Source organism: Cupressus sempervirens, chromosome 8, assembly GCF_028749045.1.
Source record: "Cupressus sempervirens isolate cs-2001-9-10 chromosome 8, ASM2874904v1, whole genome shotgun sequence".
NCBI classification, from domain to species: Eukaryota; Viridiplantae; Streptophyta; class Pinopsida; order Cupressales; family Cupressaceae; genus Cupressus; species Cupressus sempervirens.
In genome coordinates, this window is record NC_143125.1 from 553,858,820 (window position 1) to 553,882,908 (window position 24,089).

The 24,089-nt window shown below is 31.1% G+C and overlaps 1 pseudogene; it reads right to left on the bottom strand.

The window, feature by feature from the left end:
- Positions 1–22,630: 22,630 nt before the first annotated feature.
- LOC149543627 (histidine biosynthesis bifunctional protein hisIE, chloroplastic-like) overlaps positions 22,631–24,089 on the bottom strand; it is a 125,529-nt pseudogene continuing 124,070 nt past the window's right edge.

Sequence of the window (24,089 nt, forward strand, 5' to 3'; positions counted from 1 at the left end):
ATTAATTCTTATATAGAAGGTTTACCTATAGTGGAGAAGGGGTGGGAGCAACATGCCTTCCTCTATCATCTAATGGCTTGGCCATGTTGCCCTATGATAAAGAATATATATATATATAAACATCAACATAATCAAAGGAATAGTCCACTTAGGAAAAAAAAATTATTATTAAAATTGTATATTATATATTAGAGTTCTAATTGGAAGTAATTAGTTTACATTTTACATATATAGTACTTACAAGTCCCATTATAGTAACTTCATTTGTATCTATGCAATTCAAATTGAAATCTATTAGAAACTCTTCCCCTAAACTTATTTATTTTATCACAAATACAAATACATGATTTCCCTCATGCCCCTTGAAAATACTATTGTGTCACTTATTAGTTGACCTAGGACACTTATTATTTATAAAACTAGCAAGTTTCCCTATTATTTTTGACCTTCCATTAATGTACATAGAAGGTCTTTTACTTTGATCATTTTCTTTCCATTATAGCTAATTTTTTGATAGTGCATACCTATGCATACTTTTCTTATATTAGACTATCCACATCTAGTATTTGTAATTGTAACAAGGTCCTACATACTCCATCAATTCAAAAAACTTGTTATAGGTTATGTTTATGTCATCCATTGAAAATAGGCCCAAACCATGTAATGATGATTGAGCTATGTGATATATCCTCTCATTAACAAAAAAATAAGTGTTAATTGGAGGCAATTCCTTGGGAACCCATTCTTGCTCAAGATGTGTGTACCTTAAGGGAACCTTGATGTCGTCCTTTGTCTCATCATTATAAAAAAATGACCCCCCTTGAGAAAGAAAAAATTGCATGCATATTGAATTTTCTTCTAATCTTTTGCTCTCTATTTTGTCTCTCTTTTGTAGATCTAGTACATGTCTCACTGTCCTCTTCTATTCATTCATTTCCCTCACTTGAGGAAGACAAATACAATGGATGCCTATTTGGTGATACTTGGAGTCCATCAAATGAGAGATATAGTTGAAGGAGCAAAATATCAAGATATAAAATGAGTCTAATATTGATGAAGTTTGTGTAAAGTTAATGTCAAAAGTAAAGAGAAAGAAAGCATGTAATAAACTTATACCTCTCGATCCATATCACTTTGTACAACCCTCATTAAAGGGTTATAGTTTACTACATATATGTAAATCATTTTTCTTAAGTTAGTTACAAATTTCATGATACTTGTAATAAAAATTATGCATAGAACATAACGTGAACAATATGCATACATAGCAAAAAACATAGCATTGTATATTTTTTAGTTGGCTACCTCTACAAAATACATATTATAAGTAATCAACACCTAATACATTTCCATTGATAATGTTCTTCATCCATCTCATTATCATGAACATCATCATTATCACCATCATCATCCACATTGTTAGAATGGCCATCATCAACATCATGATCATTGCTATGACCACTATCATCGTCATCATCATCATCATCATCATCATCATCACCATCACCATCACCACCATCATCATCTTCACCACCACCATGATCATCATCATCACCACCACCACCACCACCACTAGCATCATCATCACCATGAACATCTTCCCATCATCATGGAAATCTTCACCATCATCATCATTGTCTCCTTCTTCATCTTTTCCATCATCAGCATCATCATCTCCTCCTTCATCTTCTTCTTCAATCACATTATACTTTACCAGTCTTCCTCTTGGATTGTGTCTAACGACAAATGAACAACCTAGTTTATGTTGATCACCAAAGTAAGACACTCGCTCACATTAATTTGGAAGAACATAGGGCTTATTTCCAAGTGGCTCAAATTACCTTTTATTAATCATTGTAAATCCATTATCATGTTCAATAATAGTTCTATTAGGATCATTTTGTTTTAGTCATAGCCTGTACCATTTGACAATGAATAGAACTTGTTTGAAGGAATTAAAGTTGCACTCAATTATCTCATCCAAAATGCCATAGCATCTATTTTCAAATTGTTGAGGATGCATATCTTTTCTAGATAAAATATTGGTGACCTTGAACATTGCAATTATTCTAGAATCACAAGTTCTCTTAGTCTCGTCCACCTTATATATGTGAAATCTATGGCTATTGTAAGATATAGCTCTACGGTGCTTGACATGTTATTTTTCAAACATGTCAAAATTATGCATCTATCCTTGAGTTGATATTAATCAAATGGGACATGATAGATTAACTTATACGTATCTTTCCACCTCTTAAACTATTTTCCAGATCAATTACCATTGGCATAACATTGAGATCTCCATTACAATGAGCTTTTTCAACCAATGAAGTGACACCTTCCCATGTTAATGGGTGACCATTTTGTCAAGATCATTCAATCCATACCATCAATAATTTTTTGCAATATAAAAATGAAGTGCATCTCATTCATGAGAAACTATATAAAATAAATAGACTAGTTGGAAACAATTGATGGTGGTATGTGGAATAATGGGAATGTATGGAAGAACCTTGTGAGGCACCTTTTTCATTATTTGACCTAATTGATATCTACTAATGTGAGAATCAAGGCATTCTATTGCAAATTTATGTTTTTTACTATATATAATATGATCATTGGCATATGCATGTATTGTTTGATACAACATTCTAATATCTTTCATAATGGTCAATAATTCTCCATAAGAGCAAGGTAGAATGTTTGATGGTGATAAAAAACACTCACCTATCAACCTATGGAAAAACATTGATATTAATATAAAGAACATTAATGGTATGCTAACATAGAAGATGATAAAAATGACACTATACCATAGCATACCTGAAATTTCTATATTGGATATACCATTCATAACCTTGAAGTTTACAAATAACAATACAATGGAGACGAGTGTTGTTTGGGACCCTTGGTAGAAGGGCTCGTATGCCTTTTCAATTACATGTATATCAAGGTTCTCTTCATCATCATCATTAGATGTACAACTATCATCGTCTTCATCATCCTAATTGGTTGCACCAATAACATCTACTTCAATCCTATTCTCTACTACATTATTAGCTACACTAATACCAAAATCTTCAATTGTGTTCTCTACCTCATGATCATCTTCTTCTATGGGAGCATTACCTTTTTCTTTGATATTCACACCATCATGTTCCATCGGTTCAAAAATCACATTCACCAAAGGATGAAAATCCTTTATCCCTTTAATGTGATTATGTTGCTTACAATGTCTCTGAGCTATTGTGATTAGAATTCTTCAATTCTTTAAGCCCTTGGATTTTTTGCAAGAAAAATAATATTTTCCATCTTTGTTTCTTTTGAAATGAGACTAAAATCTAGCAATTGTCACCTTATTTTGTTCTAGGTCCATATTGTTAAGTGTGGACTTTCTCTAGAAATAAATATTTGGGCAATAAAATTATAAAAAATATAAACATATTAGTATAATGTTGAATATAATAAAAAATAATTAAATAATTAAATATTACTAAATAAATGGAATCAAAAAGATCAAATGAATTATACAATATAAATATTGGCATTGATTTTGAACAATATATAGTATTGGCATTGATTCTAGACTTCATTGAACTTGGTAGAAGGCTTTTGAACTATTACGTCCATGAGGTAAGGGAGAAAGTGCATACCACATTGTGACAATCCATGCTACCTAACTATGTCCAAGCTGTCTGCATGCTAGAGTTATACTCTACCTACTAGGCTACCTACATACCCGTATACATGGGATCAAGACCCTTGAACTACTCACTCTAATGAGTGTGTAGTTTTGGTTTCTAATTTTTTTGATGTAAAGGTAGTCCTATAACCAATGGTGAGCTTTACCGACCTAATATAGCTCTTCACCATCATACACCCACTAGGAAGAATCATGCAACTTTCTATAATTACAATCCTGTAATACCCTAGTGCAACTTTTGTATTTTATTTTATAGTTAATATAAGGTTAACCTATATACATCCTAACTCACTCCTTATATATTATGTTTTGAAGCTTGTGACAATAATCAATGGGGCTAAATAGGCCATGAGTTAAGTTAATGCTAGTTGGAACAACTAATTGTTCATTTTACTGTACCTAATCTAATGATAATTCTACAAGAATTTGTAATCAACCTAGGTAAGCAACAACTAGACCAATTGACTTATATATGTCCTAACTCACTCCTTGTATAGTTATGTTTATAAGCTTGTGGTCATGCTACCTATTGAGTGAATTTTATTGTTTACATACATACATACATACATACATATACACATATATATACATATGCATATGTATAGCTATGTAAATACATACATATATAGATATACATCAATCAAAAGGGCACGACAACAAATCCTAGATCTTGGTGCAAGGGTCCTAGGTCCTAAATAATCTGGTCAAACACTAGGTAGCATAGTATACAAGGTGATCAATAAGTCTCCAAGTTATTTATATATTGTAATAAGGTTATAAGCAAGTCAGGTTGGTCAATGATTAGTCAAACATTGTCAATTGACCAATAAACTCCTTTTTCTATGTTTTATAATCATTTTACATATTGTGGTATAGTTTTGAAGGCATGTGGAGTATTTTATTTGAAGTTTGTGTAAAAGTTATAAAAATTGAAAAAAATGCAATAAGAGTTGTTAGGCAACTTTTTACAATTTTTCTTTCAATTTGGAAGTGTAAGAGTCAGATCATTATATTGATCAAACATGGAAGGATGAAATTTTAAGACCAAGAGTTGTGACCCATAAATTTATGTTCTTATTGCTAGAACTAAATTCTATAGATATGGATGCACTTATTGCTTCTTATAAGCACAAAACCATATTTGAGTAGAGAACACGAAGAATATAGTAGATTTGTGAATTTAAAGATATGATTGATATGTGAAGGCAATGGTAGATATAAGAAGAATATGCAAGTGAAGGTAGTGATTACTATAACTTTGACTCTCACAAGAAATAGAATTATTTCATAAATTAGGAGATGGACAATGAAATTAAGGAATGTTACAATGAAAAGTATTACTAATAACACTTGTTGAGAGGAGATCACAATAACAAATTTCAGTTAGGTGCAAAGGTCAGATGAAACAAGTTACCACTTTCATAAGGAGCCCAGTCCATAGAAGAGATATACCCTTCCAATAAATGAAAGGGACATATAAGCATCAGATTAAGCATCTGAGAGAACAAAAAACATGAAATGGATATCTTATTATTTAGGGTAGGAGACAACATATAATAAAAGTAGCAAAGAGAGTCATCAAACAACAATGCTATCTACTACAAATCTAGTTGTGGTAATATCTATAAACACTAACTTACAAAGGGATACTTGTGCATACTTAATAAAGATAGAATGATATATATGGTAATGTCATGTATCTACAATAACCAACCATATTAGGAAGGAAAGGAAGCACAAAGAGTGGTAAAGGTGGGGCCTCTATGTACAACACCTCAAGAGATTGTTAAAGAACTGCATGAGGCCTCTAGTTAAGAATCTTGTAATCACTTATTTAAAATTTTGCCTCAAGTAGAACACTATGGGAGGAATTGAATTTATCCCTCTTACATCAATGTCAATGAGAGAGAGGTTGATATAAGGACCATGTCTTTAACTGCATGTCTACAAATTTGATAATAAATTTTATTTTTTCATAGAATTCTATGTGTGAAGATTTAGAACAATGAGTCTCTATTCTAATTATCTATTTTTTGAGCTTCCAAGTGAATGATCTATGCCAAGAGTATGGTGTCATTTTCATCCTATGGATTTATTCAAATGATTGTAATCTTCTTAAAGACATAGACACTGATATCTATGTAATCTTTGTCGGATCCATTGTAATCAACTTAAAGATAAAGATACTAATATATGTGTCATCATTGTTGAATCCATTGTAATATGCTTAAACACAGAGATACATATATCTATATAATCTTTGTTGAATCCATTAAAAATACTACCCACTCAAGATTGAACGTAGCAAATCTTTAAGAGACATTCAATGATTTCAACACCAAGCATAAAGAAACCTTTATAATTTTATAATCTAAGTTAGCTTTAATAGATGACCATACATAAATGTTATTTTTAAATTAAGGGTAGCACAATTCAAATTCACTAGAATCAAAGGGAAAAAATAGATTACAAAAAAATGTAAATTTGGTAGATATTATTAACATTTTTGGTAGAAGAAAAACACAATCTAGGAATAGGGGAAGAGATAGAGAAAAAATATATTCATTAAACACAAAAAAAATCTCTATTGTATTGATTATAGGGAATAATTACATTGTGCCTTAGTTATGAGGACTTTTCTTTTCCTTTTAGTGAAATACTCCTCACTTATTACTAGAAATGCAATCAAATCGCTGCTAAGGTCATGTTGAGCTTGCAATGAATTTAGAAATTGAAACACCTAATAACATGGCCTTATCCTTTTCTCTACACTTAACTCTACTAATATGGGATATTTTACCACAACATTGGGTTTTAACCCTAGATTACATGTCAAGAACTTCATGTTCTTCCCTATCTTACCTACATAGGCACAAAGGAATTTTTTTTGGTTTCACAATGCATGCCCCATTTTTCTTAGAAATGGGGACTCCCTACTTTATTTTTGGCTTTTCAGATCCCTAGTCTAAGGTTTGAGTCTTTTTCAAGAGTTTTTTTTACCTAATCTGGGTCCCAGTTCGAAAACCCAATCTCTGAAAGTCAAGTTTCTAAGGGAAGAAGTCTGTTTGTAAAATAAAATGCCATAGTAGAGCACCTCCCCAGGTGTACTAGTGTGCTAAAACATGAAGAAAGCACTTACAAAAGGTAAGTGTGTAGCGGTGCACTTGTACACCCCTAGAGCTACACCAAAGATCCTAGGACGGCCCACTCCTATCTCACTTGCTTTCTTTTTCATTTTCCCCACTCCATTCACCACAACTCTACACCTAGCAGGTGCACGACTCCACTCTACCTACCTACACAAGCACAAGTGAACAAGACAATATTAAAATCTAAGTAAGGTGCACCTACCTACTTCTGTTGAGCTATCATTATGCATGATGCTAAATGGCAGGAATTCTTTCAAACTCCTCTCTTGAAAAGTCAATCTTGCAAATCAACTCCAAGGTTTTGGGCTATCTTGCAACCTACTAGAATCTCTTTAGTTGAAGATAAATGTGTTTGTTCATGAGGAGGCCTTTGCTGGTTTGAACCAATTTTGGATCAAATAACCAATCTGCTTGTTGTTTCAAAATTAACCACAAAAGAGATATGTTTTTTGGTATTTTCTATTTTTATGATGAATACAATATAACAATGCAAGTATGTGAATTCCTAATTTAAGCAAGGGGTTAGTAAAGTATATAACAAAGATAAGGTAACATGAAGTTTAAGAAAATAACATGAAAGGGAAATTCCTAACAGACATAAGCTATAGAAACAACACATCTGCAAGTTAAGCTCTCAAAGAAATCAATGGGTAACCAATGAAAATAGGAGTAGGGCTTCTTTTATTCCACTATTGTGATTATCGATGGGGAATTCAAGAATCATAAGATGTTTCATTCTTCATCAAATCGCAAGGCCACAAAAAGTGCACTCATGCGAGACGAAAAGTTATGTAGGAACAAATTGGTAATTTCTTCTTGAGCTAGATACATTAGTGGAATTTGTAAAACCACAACAAACACCAGAATTAAAAGATCACACAACTAGAAGTAATGCAATAAAATTTTGGCTCAATCACATTCTACAAATATAAATTCACAAAAATATGACACATTTAGGCAAGAATAACGACACTCCAAATGCAAGCACCAAAAGCATAATATTATTGCAAAACAATGGCAGCTTTGTTTACATACTACAATCCAGTATTTATAAGAAATCATCTTCTCAATTTGTGTTGAGAGTGAGAGATATCTTCATGCAATAATATGTTTTTTATTTAATAAAAAACTAATTATATACAAGCTAACTATCTAACTAGTGCTTAGTAGGACTCCATCCATTTTTATATCATTAATTGGATGCATGAGCCTTTACATGTCATAAAACAAAGAAATTATAAGAAAATAAGAAGAAGAGAGCCTTTAGTTGATGTAGAACTATCTAGAAGTATCAAAAATAGAAGCTCATCCTTCACTGGGCATCTGTCAGAGTTAAACTGTTAGTAGAATGCATTTTTGATGCATGGAAAGCTCTAATTTTAGAACTGGTAGTTAACTATTGGCAAACCTCTTGAGAAGCACACCTCAGAAGAAGTGCACCAGTGCACCTACATGAATTCTTCAAAATTATTCCAACACTTAATTGGAAATAGCACACCAGTGCACCTACATGAATTCTTCAAAATTCTTCCAACACTTTGTTGCAAAAGCACACCAACACACCTCAAAGGTCAAAAAATGCAAAATTTTACTTAGTGCCAAAAATGAAATTTTGGCTTCTGGGTTTTGTCCCCTTTCATAATAGAGCTATATCTAGATGTTTACCCTTGAATTTATTTATTTTTTCATTGACCTTTTTTTTCATCTGGTAAATCCAAGGCATTATATTTATCTTTGACCTTTTTCCTATAGTTATCTACCTCTATATGGGTTTTAGCAAAATCCCCAAACTTGGTATCTAGTTCTAGCAATGCTTCTTTTTTCCTAAAATTCCAAGGCACCCATGTTGGATCTTGTCATTAATAATTTCATAAGATGAGGAAATATTTTTGGTTTATGTGTCAAACCTCTATATCTTTGATCTTTCCTTCTTACCAACTACCCTATCCTTCCCAGTGAGAGACTAGGTGATCTAGATTATCCAAAATGGTCAAATGTTTGAAACTCTTTCACAATATTTTTTAGGCATTTTTAAATAGCTTCTTCAGAGGTCTTTTGCTGAAAATTTCAAGCTGAAACGTTCATCAGTTCCTAAAACTAGGTAACTAAAGGCTCACTATTTTAAGGACTAAAATTAGATTTTCAATTCTTCTTTCCAACAGCATAAATGGTTTTGAATTCTGAGCTCTAAGTCAAAAGTTATAACCCTGACAAGTTAAGGATTCCATTTTTACCTACAAAAAGAAACAAATATTAGTTTGGAGAGATGAAAATTCTTAATTAAGACAAATCCTAATGACAAAAAGAATACCAAAAAAACCTTGTTTTTCCAAAACACCAGAAAACCCTAATTTTACCCTTAGAGTGCCAAAAACATTATGTACCTAGCACACCTCTGAGGTGCACTTAGTGCACATTTTCCCTTTCAAAAAATGTGGTGGACATCACCACACCTCATGCGGTGCGCTGATGCACACCCATGTTGACTTGGTGCAAAGAGTTTTGTTTTCTAAGGTGCCCAGTAGCACACCTTTAAATGGTTTTGTTTGCTTATTATTTTTTGGTTTCATAAGTTTTTTTTGTGGAAAAAATAAGGTGTGTAATTGCATACCTAGGATGGTGCATAGGTGTGCACCTTACCTAGATTTTAATGTTGTCTTGTTCACTTGTGCTTGTGTAGGTAGGTAGAGCGGAGTCATGCACTTACTAGGTGTAGAGATCTAGTGAACAAAGTGGGGAAAATGAAAATGAAAGTAAGTGGGATAGGAGTGGGAGGTCCTGGGATCTTTGGCATAGTTACGAGGGTGTATAGGTGTGCCTTTGTGCACATACCTTTCGTAAGTGATTTCTTCACAATTTGGTGCACTAGCGCACCTAGGGAGGTGCTCTGGTGCACCTTTTTTATTTTGAAAAAAGACTTCTTCCCTCATAAACTTGACTTTTAGAGACTAGGTTTTTGAACTAGGACCTGAATTAGGTCAAAAAAAATCTTGAAAAATACTTTGACCCAGGACTAGGGATCCAAAAAGCCAAAAATAAAGTAGGGGGTCCCCATTTCTAAGAAAAATGGCACATGCATTGTGAAACCACAATAGAATTGAGGATCCTTCTCAAGAATTTCTTTAAATCTCATGCTCTAGGAGGCCTCCTTTTTCAAAAATCTTTACTTTATCATTCACTGGTTCAACATTAGAGGAAAAAGCCCTAGTTTCCTTTCTAAGAACCATAAATAGGTTATCCTTTGACCCTAATAACTTGATCAGGAGTAAGATTTTTAAAACATGAGATCTATCAAAGTTGATATAAAAAATTATGCAATGTTTGTAGATGGTATAGTTCACATCTTCTTTAACTAATCTTAATGTTTACAAACATTTAGTTGTACACTTCAAATAGATGGCCTCACGAGTAAGATCATTTGGGTTTCTGATGATCATTTTTCTTACATGCACTCTAGTGAATCCATAGTCATTATACATGTCCATTATCAGGGTATCCATGCCTCCATGGAAGATTCTTCATTAAAAATCTCATGAGGAGATCAAGGAACAAAATAAAAATTTCCACAAGTCTCCCAAATTATTTCTAGGGTTATACATTCAAATTAATTAGGCAATCCATTTGAAATTGGGCAATATGAACAATGTTTGGATCACCATAATCAATGGGCAAAGTAAAAATTACCTTGAATCCTTACCCTAATATTAAGAATGTTGCAAACAAAAAATACCTTAAACCCTTACAACAAAATGAAAAAAATAACTTCAATCCTTACATTCAAATTAAACAAGCAAATAGAAGAGGATAGGACCTTACATTGAGAGCAAGTTCCAAAGAGAAGAGGATGAAAATAAATCAATCAATCTTACCTTGATGGGGCTTAAAATATCTTAATTGGTCATGCATAAAGTCTCCTGTCTACACATTTCTGTGTGATATGAAATAAAGTTTCACTCTTTTTTTATATCCTTGAAATGTCAAAACTTTGACACCAATCTTAACTATCATCAAAATTTTGACATTATCAATATCATTTTTTTAAAAATGAATTTGACAAGCCAAATTGGCATGCTATCAAAAATTAACAAAAAAATTTACCCCCAAATGTTCTAGTGAATCATTGAGTCACTCAACGTAAGAACACTAGAACACTCATTGAGCATAGTGTCAACCAAGATGAACATCCACTAAGTTGTACAAAGATCATCAAGCATTATTTATATCAAGGAGAACTCCAACCTAGTATCACCAAGTTCCTATAGTCACAGAGTCATTGAGGAAAACTACAATCAAGAGAAATATTAGAAGCAATTGAGCATCATTTCCTTTCAACTAAGTTCTCTAACTACAAGGTCAAAACTACTCCAACATACAAGACTGTTGACTACCCTAGGATGGTCATGCATCATTCAAGAAAGATGAATTATAGTCAAAGGAATAAATCTAAAGAACTCCTCTCCTTTTGACATGACCCTTACATCAAAGTGGAAATCTTAATTTTGTTGTTAGTCTTTCTTTCTAGGGTTGTCTATTGTTTGATTATTTTTCTTTTCTTGGCTGCGAATTTGTGTCTATTGGGTTTGTGTTTTGTATGGCACTACCTTCCTCATATTTACCAAGTTTTTTCTTTGTTTTGTTTCTCTTTGTGGATCTTATTTATATCTTTTGGTGTGGATTTCAAGCCCCTTTGTTCAAAACCTATCTTGTCTTGGGTTTCAAGGTCCATTAAAAACTTGTTGTCACTTAATGAAAAATAAATTATAAAAAGATATATAAAAAATGAATTCATCCTTTTAAACTTTCTTTGTGTTCGACAAGGACACTTCCCTACTATTTTGGGGTAGTAATCATCGTAAGGATGTGAAGACAAATTTTTGTTGTCTCTAGAGCCCTCTCATTTTCGCCAAATTCATAGACATCCCAAATACAAATATAGTTTGTCATTGTCATTTTTCTAGGTAGATAGATAACACCCAAACACCCTCAAAAAAATATTTTTAAATGTTTTCTTTATTTTGTGTGGACCAAACGTGGTTTTAAAAATATAATAAAAACTACAAACCCTATTTGGTCTCATTAAATCACTAAAATACTAACTCTTCTACTCATTTAAAGATTTATCATACTTGTTTTTGGGAATTGGAAGAAAAAAAACATAGAGGGCTGTGTGCAGGATCATGGTCAACCAAATTATGCTCTTAAGTGGCAATAAAAAATCAAAAAATTAGGGTTATGTCAACTTGATGTGCAATTTTCTACTTGTTATTGACTTTATATAAAAAATTTGAGAGAAAAGATTCTCTAGAAAATTGAATCTAGTTTCTAAATTACTAAGACTTATATCAAAAAAAAAAAAAATTGATTGGTCAAAATTTTGAATTTAATTGCAATATTACAAAAATTTCTGAACAAAAATAAGATGTATACGTATGTTTGACTACCTTAATCAAAATCAAATGATAATATTTTTGAGTAATATTCTAGATATAAGTAGTAGACTCATGCCTATATGTGACACATATTTTTGGGTATTTTTATTCTAAATAAATAATAAATAATTAATTTTTGACTTTAGTATTTTTGGAATAAAAAACTCTTGTGTCTAACCACCTTAACTAATTCAAAACTCTACAAAATTCAGTTTTTCATTTTTTTTCTCTTATAGTAAAAGAAATATAGAATGTGATGCATCTTTTGGATTTAAAAATTGTTGTACCATTTGAAAGTTATAGTTGTTTTTCAAGTAGTGTGTTAGTTAGCACTTTATACGTAACTCCATTAGAAAATAAGTAATAATTACTCACTAAAATCATAATTTGAAATACCTTGCATTTATGGAAGGATAAGAACATTCTTAAGAAACCCTTTTCATTTTGTCAAATTTTGGTGAAAAAAAAGTCGTCAGCTACATGTTTGAAGTAAAAATCAAGTAAAAATTGGCCAAAAGCACATTTTTAGGATGTTTTTAAAGTTGATCATATAGGTTTGGTATCAAAAAGATATAGTAGACCTTATAAATATGTTAATTATTTTCATTTAGTGTCAGTGTGGGTGGGAAAAAGGTTGGAATAGATTTTGAAATGGTTTGAGATATTTCAGAACTACAAATTTTTCAAATCGCCACTTTTTAGCACACCATGATCCTGCACATACCCAAAGTAGAAATAACAATGAAGAAGATTGTATTTATACCTAGTATTTACTACTTTAGTTGGACTTCTCTTTATGTTATTTTTATTTTTGGTATATGTATGTCATATTGTTACAATAGAAGTACTTGACATTTATCATTTGATATTTTTCCATGTATTGATTTTATAAAATGTGCATAGTGAATGGTTTATCAATGTTATGATATGCATATTTTAATTTTGTATTACCCTAAAGTCTTTTCCCCCTAAATTTTATCTTTGACCCATACTCGTGCCAAAAACATGTTGACCATGCTTTTGAAGATGACAATTTTTTTGATATCACAAAGGTGGCAAATTGTCTTTTAACAATGGCAAAGTTTTTTAAAAATAAGACAACATCAAAAGTTGGCAAGAATATGTTGCGTGGCACAAATATGTCTCAAAGGTGTAATAAAATAAGCTTGAAACATGGCAAGACAAAGGTATTGGCATATAATAAAGAAAACTCTAAAAGTCTGAACATGAACAATATGTGGCAATTAATAAAAGTTTACATGTCAGGCCAAGTGTAAGGTTTCTATAGCAGACTTGAAAGGAAATTAAAAAAGAGTTTTGATTGTAGGCACTTGAAGGATTACTTTTCTCTATGAATGTCATTTTTGAATTTTCTTCTTTACCTCTCTATGTAAAAGATGTTGAAAGGATTTCTCCCTAGCTACGAATATGGACTATTCTTTGTCCTGCGAAGGTGAAAACTTCTCCTAGCTCTACAAATTTGGGATTATTATGGAAAACATTTTGGAAATAACCGTTTCGAAATGGAGTATTGTTTGTTGGGTAATGTATCATATGTTGTTAAAACTCAACTTAGTTTTTCTTTTCATAAATACTCATCTTTTGATTTCTCCCATGCATGCATGGATGGCTGAGGCAAAATACAAGAAGTTTTATTTTATTTTATTTTTTTCCGAAAAATAAAGGAGGTTCTTCGACACTATGATAAAGGGTTTCATTGAAAACAAAGAAAATGGAGGAAAAAGCAAAAGAAATAGGTATGATTTTTTTGGCTTATTCAAAATTCTTTTTGAAAAGAAAAATAAGATGAATAAAGTTTGAAAATTTGTTATAGTCAGTTTCAAAAAGGGGAATGAAAAAACAATAAGGGTTTCTAAATGTTTTTCAATCTATATTTTAAAAGAAAAAGTTTTCTTCATTTTTCTTCCTATTTAAAATACAGAAGTTCAAACCCTAATGGTATAAGGTCTAAAATGAAGTTTAAAAAATAATGACGTTCGCTGGTTTGAACCCTAAATGGTATTTTTTAAAAGGGTTTCAATGGTAATTTTAGGGTTTTCTTACAAACCCTAATAGCACCATTTTTTAAAAGTTTGAAGAAAAGTTTGAAATCTTACTACCACAGTTTGTTGTTTATAATGCTGATATTTCAAATGACATTCAAAGAATTTCAAGGCATAACTAATAATAGTTTGTTTTTTAAATAGTATATCATAAGGGTAGTTTTGAATGGCCCTAATTGGTTCAAATTGTTTGCATAACTGATTCTATTTGAATCTCGTCTCTATTTAAAGAAATAATTGTAAATTCTAGATGTTTAATTCAGAGGAAGAAAAGAAACAAAAATACATTGAATAATTTGTTAAAGTTGTATTCTAGAAGTTGTATCTTGAATTTACCTACATGTATAAGTGTAGCATATATAGTTATATGTGTATGTAAAGCTGTAAACAAAAGGCAAAAGATATAGAGGGTTAAAAACCCTGAGTAGTTGTTGATATTGATTGTAAGGAGTTGAAGCTCAATAAAGTTACATATTTATGGAGTGGTTTTTCTCCCTATGATGAATCCATAAGGAATTTTGAGGGTTTTCCACTCAGTAAAAATATGTGTCTCTATCTTCTATGAGTTCTTTTTTTTTTTTTTTTTCATGCACGATAAATGATTATTATTTAAGTAAGATTTGAATGCATTCAATTTATGAAACTCTAAAGTTGAAATTTGTAATTGGTTAAAAAATATTAGTGAGTTCTAATTCACCCCGCCCCCCCTAAGAACTCTATTACTTTCGACAAGTGGTATTAGAGCATAGGATTCCTTCTAGGAATTGTTCCAAGGATTTTTATTGGAAGTAAAATGGCATAGGCTAAAGGAGCTTTTCTTAACCGGGCTCCATTATTTGATGGTAATGACTATGTTTTGTAGAAAGGGATGATGGAGGCTTTTATACATTCTTTAGATGTTATAATGTGAGATGTTGTTATTATGAAGTATATTGTACCACCAACAATACCTACTGATGCTAATGATAAACTGGCATATGCACCAGATAAAAAGGCAAGATATGCTCTTCTGTCTAGTCTCATCAAAGATGTGTTTGCTAAAATAGTCTACTATAAATGAGAAAATGATATTTGAGAAGAACTAGAAACTATTCATCAAGGAGATGAAAAGGTTAAAGAGTCAAAATTGTTAACTCCCAAAATACAGTTTGATAATTTGAAAATGAATGAAGATGAAAATATTTTAGCATATTTCTTAAGAATTGATGAAATAGTCAATGCTAGAAAAGGTCTAGGTGAAAAAATTGAAGAACATGATGTAGTTTCAAAAGTCATTAGGTTAGTTCTACCTAAGTTTGAATCTAAAATTTCTATTTGAGAAGAAAAGAAAAGTTTTTTTAAAATGACTTTGCATCAATAGCAAGGAACCCTAACTACATATGAAATGAGAATTAGCAAACAAGCTACTTCTACATCAAAAGAGATAGCCTTTAAGGCTAAAGAGAGTGATTTACACTTAATAGATGTTCTTGAAGCATTATTAGTCAAGAAAATGTGAAAGAAATACAAAGGAAAACTAAAATGTTTCAGTTGTGGTCAGTTAGGACATTTTACTGCAAAATGTCCAAATGTAGAACTAGAAGACTATGATTAGAGAACTGAAATTTTTTCAAAAAAGAAACCTTGGAATCAAAACAAAAGATTCAAAGATTTCAAAAAAAAGAGTCTTATGTCAAAAGAAGACTCAAATGAAGAGTCAAGTGATGCTAATGAAGAAGGGGAAAGGTTGTTCGTGGCTGAAATAATCCACACCCCTAAACCTAAATCTAGTGAATTTGAATCTTCATCTGATTGAAATGAAGAAATTGATCTTGAAGAAGAACTTCTAAAATCTTTGCAAGAACTTAAAATATTAAAGAATTTAATTTCAAATCATGAAAATGAAAATAAAAAACTTCAAGAAGAATTAAAAGAAGCAAATCAGATTATAGAAATCATAAAACTTTACTTAAAGAAAAGGATAAAAAGTTGAATGCTTTGCAATGCTCATCTGAAGAGTTTTCTAAATAGAAAACAAAATTATTCTTCAAAGGTTATTTTTTTAATTGTAATATTTTTGAACAAAAGGTAATATTCTATGAAAATAGTACCAATCAAGATAAGAAAATAATCATCATATGTTTTAGATGTTTTCACTATGGTCATTATGCAAATCAATGCAAATTAAATTTAAGACCTAAATAGATTTGGAAACAAGTTAAGACATCTAAAAAATATTTATTTTTGAAACAACCCTATTTTCTCAAAAACATGCAACATGGGTTTTGGATAGTGGTTGCTCACATCATATGATTGGGTGTAAAAGTCAGTTCAAAACCCTAGAAGATTTTGTTGGAGGGTTTGTTCGCTTTGGTGATAATTTAGGAGCCTATATAATAGGAAGAGGCTTAATAATTTTAAACAAAGATACACCAATTCATTATGTGTACATTGTAGAAGGTTTGAAACATAATATTTTAAGTTCTAGTCAGATTTGTGATAGTGGGTATTCTATTTCCTTTAATTCTAAAGGATGCTTTATCAAAAATGGAAGGGATAAATTCATTGCCAGTGGCTTAAAGATAGGTGGAAATCTTTATAACCTGATTGATTCTACTATTCAAGAAACACCATTGATTAACACTTGTCTTATGAGTTAGGTAGAAGAGAATTGGTTGTGGCACAAAAGATTGGGACATCTTAGCTTTGATAATCTTGCTAGAATTAGTAGGAATAAAAAGATTAGAGGATTACCACAAATTACCAATCTAGTGAATATTTGTGAAGAATGTGTAAAAGGTAAACAAAGGAGAGTATCTTTTAAAATAAAAGAATGATCATCAAATAGACCACTTGAACTTGTGCATACTGATTTATGTAGACCAACTAAAACTACATCATTAAATGGTGAGAAATATTTTATGTTGTTCATAGATGACTATTAAAGGATGGTTTGGGTAATGTTTCTGAAACATAAATTAGAAGCATTTGACCATTTCAAAAATTTTAGAAAAATGGTAGAAAGGGAAACTAACTTGAAATTAAAATGTTTAAGGTCGGATAGAGGACAAGAATTCACTTCTAAAGAATTCATTGAGTATTCTGAAAAACATGGCATTAAAAGACAATACTCTACTGCTAGAACACCACAATAAAATGGTGTTGTCGAAAGGAAAAATAGAATGGTTAAGGAAATGGCTAGAACCATGCTAAATGAAGCAAAACTACCTGAAAATTTCTAGAAAGAAGCCATTCATATAGTTGTCTACATTCTAAACCGAGCACAAATTAGAGTTAGAATAGCTCATACTCCATATGAATTATGGAATGGCAAAACAAAAAATGTTAAAAATTTCAAAATTTTTGGTTGTAAATGCTTCATGAAAAGGAATGATGATTCCTTAGAAAGTTTCAATTCAAGATCTGATGAAGGGATTTTTCTTGGATATTCTACACACAGTAAAGCCTATAAATGCTATAATAAAAGGTTGAATAAAATTGTAGAAGCCATAAATGTTGTATTTAATGAAAACTCTGTGTGCGGAAATAATAAAGAGGATCCAAAAAAAGAATCATTCCAAAAATTAGAAACTTTGCATGATGAAATCCTTGAAAATGTTGAATCTAAAAATGCTAATGAAACTAAACAAGAAAACTATTCTAGTTCCAAAGTAAAAAATACTAGTTCAAAAATAAATACTTCATCTAGCATAATTGCTAAGAGACATCCTAAGTCTCAAGTTATTGGAGATGTAGAAAATGGGATCTTGACTAGAAGAAAGCCCAAAATAGATGAATAAGCAAACATTGTTGAACATTTTTGTTAGATATTAGACTTTGAACCCAAAACTATTATTGAAGCCTTAGTAGACTCTTGTTGGCAAAATGCTATGTAGGAAAAAAAAATCAAATTGAAAAAAAAAGACTTGGGAAATTGTTCCTAGACTTGATGACAAAAATGTCATAGGTGGAAAATGAGTAGTTTGTAATAAATTGAACAAAGAAGGAAAAGTGATAAGGAATAAATCTAGATTTGTATGCAAAGGAAATGCTAAGTAAGAAGGAATTGATTTTGGTGAAACATTTACACTAGTTGCAAGGATGGAATCAATCAGAATCTTACTTGCATATGCTAGTTATAAAAATTTTATTGTTTACCAAGTAGATGTCAAAACTACATTCTTGAATGGGTATCTTGAAGAGGAAGTTTATATGGAACAGCCAGAAGGTTTTGAATCTTCTAACAGACCTAATTATACTTTCTAACTCAAAAAGGCATTGTGTGGTTTAAAGCAAGCTCCTAGAGCTTGGTATTCTAGGTTGGATAAACATTTAATTGCAATTGGTTTTTCTCATGGAAAAGAGTATAGCACTTCGTATATCAAAGCCATAAATGATGATATTTTGGCAATAGAAATCTATGTGGATGATATTATTTTTGGGTCTACTAATGATGAATCAGCAAAACATTTTATAAAAATTATGGAATATGAGTTTGAAATGTCTCTATTGGGTGTGCTCACATTTTTCCTTGGACTACAAGCCTCATAGCTTGAACATGGCCTTTTTCTTTCTCAAAAAAAATATGCAAAGGAAATGTTAAGGAAGTTTAATATGGTTGACAGTAAACTAGTAAGCACTTGTATAGAGATAGGTTGCAAACTAATGAAGAATGATGACTCACCTTTTGTAAATCAAACTATATATAGATCCATGATTGGAAGCTTATTATATCTTATAGCATCTAGACCTAACATAATGCAAGAAAAGTGCATGGTTTCAAGATTTTAGTCTAATCCAAAACAGTCTCATCTCAATGTAGTAAATTGAATACTAAAGTATGTTCAAGGAATGCTTGACTTTGGTTTATGGTATCCTCATAGTAAAGACTTTACACTTTCTGGTTATATTGATGCAAATTGGGGTGGATCTGATGACAAAAAGAGTACTAGTGGTGCAACTTTCTTCCTTAGTAATTGCCTAGTTGCCTGGCATAGCAAAAAACAAGATTGTGCTACATTGTCTACCTGTGAATTTGAGTATCTTGCTACTATTACCTATTGCACTCAGCTGATTTGAATGGATTATCAATTCACTGATTTAGGTATTCAAGTCCCAAAGCCTTTCTCTATCATGTGTGATAATACGAGTGTTATTCAACTGAGTAAAAACCTAATAATGCACTCACAGACAAAACACACGGTCATTAAACTTCATTTTTTACCTGATAAAGTTCTTAATAATGAATTCAAGCTGATCTATGTTCCCACTCAAGGATAGGTAGCATAAATTTTCACTAAGGCTCTACCTAAGGAATCATTTGAATAGTTAAGAACTCGATTGGGAGTTTTCTCTCAATCAATGTTGATATAAGATCTTTGCAAATAAATATTTTGTGTTAGGTTTCTGCTCCTATTCACAAAAAAATTCTTCTATGAAAAGCAGATGGTCAAATTTTTTTATTGCAAAAATTTTGGGGGAGATATCAAGGTTGTGTTTGACAGTCGGCATTCAAATGTAGTAGTATTCAACACATTTTTTCTTAGATCGGCAATTGTGTTCAGTTTTAGTTTTTGTGGTTTAGCATTTCTGTGATCAACATTCTTTGTTCAGTGTCAGTGATCTACTTGCTTAATTGTTCATTATCTTGTACATATGAGAAGAAATTTGAATTCAATTTATTTTTTTGTTTCCTCTTGTATATATGAGCTGGTGAAAATTTTTGCCTCAAAAAATGTGGGAGATTATTGGCCATGCTTTTGAAGATGACAAATTTTTTGATATCACAAAGGTGGAAAATTTTCTTTTAACAATGGCAAAGCTTTTGACAAACAAGACAACATAAAAACTTGGCAAGAATATGTTATGTGGCACAAATATCTAGCAAAGGCATAATAAAGTAAGTTTGAAACATGGCAAGACAAAGATATTGGCGCATAATAAAGAAGACTTTAAAATATTGAATATGAATAGTATGTGGCAATTAATAAAAGTTTGCATGTCATGCAAGGTTTAAGGTTTCTATGGTGGACTTGAAAGGAAATTAAAATAGAGTTTTTATTGTGGGCATTTGACGGATTACTTTTCTTTGCGAATGTCATTTTTGAATTTTTTTCCTTACCTTTCTGTGTAATAGATGTTGAAAGGATTTCTCTCTTATTGCAAATATGGGCTATTCTTTGTCATGTGAAGGTGAAAACTTGTCTTGGCTCTACAAATTTTGGATTATTATGAAAAATGTTTTGGAAATAACTATTTCCAAATGGAGTATTATTTGCTGGGTAATGTACCATATGTTGTTAAAACTCAGCTCAATTTTTCTTTGTATAAATACTCATTTTTTGATCTCTCCTATGCATGCATGAATGGCTGAGGAAAAATACAAGAAGTTTTTTTTTTGGAGAATAAAGGAGGTTCTTCGAAACTATGATAAAGGGTTTCATTAAAAACAAAGAAAATGGAGGCAAAAGTAAAAGAAATAGGTATGATTGTTTTGGCTTGTTCAAAATTCTTTTTGAAAAGAAGAATAAGGTGAATAAAAGTTTGAAATTTTTTTGAAGTCAGTTTCAAAAAGGGGAATGAAAAAAGAATAAGGGTTTTTGAATGTTTTTCAGTCTATATTTTAAAAGGAAAAGTTTTCTTCATTTGTCTTCCTATTTAAAATATAGAAGTTCAAACTCTAATGGTATTAGGTTTGAAATGAAGTTTCAAAAATAGTGAGGTTCTCCAGTTCGAATACTAAATGGCATTTTTAAAAAGGGTTTCAATGGCAATTTTTGATGGTTTCTTACAAACCCTAATAGCATCATTTTTGAAAAGTTTGAAATCTTATTGGCACAGTTTGTTGTTTATAAGGCTAGTATTTCAAAAGGCATGAAGAATTTCAAGGCATAACTAATAATAGTTTGTTTTAAAAACAACATATCATAACGGCATTTTTGAACATCACTAACTGGTTTAGTTTGTTTGCATAACTGATTTTATTTGAATCTCATCTCTATTTAAAAAGATCATTGTAAAATCTGAATGTGTGATTCAAGAAAAGAAAAGAGACAAAAATACATTGAATAATTTGTGAAAGTTGTATCTTGAATTTACCTACATGTATAACTGTAGCATATATAGTTATATGTGTATGTAAAGTTGTAAACAAAAAACAAAAGATATAGAGGGTTAAAAACCCCCAAACAGTTGTTGCCAAAGCAATTAAAGCTCAATAAAGTTATAGGTTCATGGAGTGGTTTTTCTCCCTATGATGAATCCATAAGGAATTTTGAGGGTTTCCCACTCGGAAAAAATACGTGTCTCTATCTTCAATTAGTTCATTTTTTTTTTATGCATGATGAATGATTATTATTTATGTAAGATTTGAATGCATTCATTTTATGAAACTCTAAAGTTGAAATTTGTAATTGGTTAAGAAATATTAGTGAGTTCTAATTCACCCCCCCTCTCAGAACTCTATTACTTCCAACAAAATACATACCTACCCCCTAAAACATCTGATCTCAAAAACTCCATGGAGCATAGAGTTTTCTTCTAGTTTAAACAACTATATATTTGTCAACATCATCTCTTTAATGTTTTAATAGATCATCAGGAACATGCTTTTCACATTGCAAACTCATTTCTAAGAGAAAAATCAACTTAACTCATGACTCAAGAGACCACTACACATCTCTTCCTTAACCCAATGGTATGATAACTTCGACCTAATTTTATATCAAATTAATTGAACATTTCATTATTGAGTGTGTTGCATTTAATTGAAGGCCTTCATTTAGAGATTATATTTAGGTCTTAAGCTTATTCTTATAGTACCATTTTTCCTTATAAGAAAATAGCATGTGATCTAACCAATCACAAATAGCATGCAATATAACCAAGAACAAAGCCTTTATCTACGCATTATTTAGATCTTAAGTTATGTTTTTATAACACAATTTTTCCTTAAAAGTAAATAGTATGATATATAAATAGAGAGAGAGATGGATGGATTAGAAATGAAATTTAAAGAAATATACAAATTTGTTAAGAGCTTACAACTTAAAATCTGTTGTGCAAACACAAAACTTGCAAAACACAATTTGTGAAAATACAAAACTGTTTGTTTTATATATCAATCAAAAGCTCTTGGCCCCAATTGAAAATTCCTGCAAAAATTGGTATACCTCCATTACATACTTTGAATGCGCTGGATATGTTGCAATATAGCATGCACTAAATGTTGATAGGAAAACTTAGTCTCTTATAGAAACCATCAATATGATATAAATTATTTTTAACTCTTTTGCCATCTGTGCGATATTATCCATTTCTATTTCTATTTTCCTCAAGAAATTTCTTCCACTGATCCTTAGCTTTTCTACTATTATTTTGTTCGGTACCCGATTTACTAAATTGAGCTGTTAAAATCTCGAGAACTTCCTCAATTTTGACATTTTTTATAGTAAGCAGCAGCATGGTATGGTAAAGGACATCAACCATTTCAAAAGTAGTACACAACTTGTCTTCACTGTCCTCCAAGGTCTGGCACAATTCATTGGTCTCTTTACTGCAAGACAAAGGGTTAAATCCTTTAAGAAGAGTTAAGCAAAACAAGATGAGCAGTAAATGCATGGAGTGAATAAGTAACCAAGCCATATAAAGATCTGGAATAGAATGGATCAAAAGTATAGATATATATTAATACAAAACAATACAGTAGCAGAGCAGATAACCATCCAAAGAGATTTGTAAACAACATTTGAGAAGATAGGTAGCCATGCAAATATAGATGATGAAACATAGAGGTCTGGGAGAAATATCTCAAGCCCAAATATCTATAATTTAATTCAAATTTGCAAATTTGTATAACTTGATTTGTTTCCTGTAATATATTCGTAAAATGCAAGAAATCGCTAAATTGTCCTTTCCTTAGGGTAAAAATTAACAAGAATGAGTGGTAAAATAGTCGTGCAACATTTTGGTGATGGGAGTTTTGAATCATCTTGCATGCTTACGAATCTCTAAAAATGTTATTTATCAAAGATTTTCCCCTTCCACAAAATGGTTGTAACTCATTTATTACCAACTTTTCAAAACTAGTCTTGTAAATGGCATCTGCAGATGATAGAAACCAATGGAAACCTCAAGTAAATTACTATCCTAGTCATGATAGAGGAACACACTAAGCATCTCTATTCTTAATCTATATTTACAAGTCAGAATAGAACATAATATTTAATATTATACAGAGCCTGAAAACATATTTGATCTCTAAAGTTGATCTTAATACTTTCATCCTTCACACATATAATGACATGATAAGAAATGACAGAAAAATTAAATAGCAAGCCCATATTAACACCTTACAATACTGCTCAAGCAATAAAATTTTCGTAGTCCATAAGTTTTGGTCTTATTAGAGAACCAAATCTAGAAGCTAAACACACCAAGATTTATGCAACACAATTTATTACTAATATTAAGACCTAGAGATGAATTTACATTTGCTTTGAAGAGTACAATCAGATAAGCATTACAAAATATATATTCACCGACAACAAATTTCTCCCCTTTCACTTCCTTTTTCACCACCTTTTCCCTCTCCTTTTTATCTTTCGCATCATCAATTAGACATGAACACTTTTCAGTTGTTATCACCAATTATTTAATCACGTCTTAATGACCCGAGTTAAAATTCCCTTTAACTTTAAATTTCCTTCACAAACTCTCGCAAAAATTAGAGAGGTTCTTGAAAAATTGTTGGCATCTCGCAATGGTT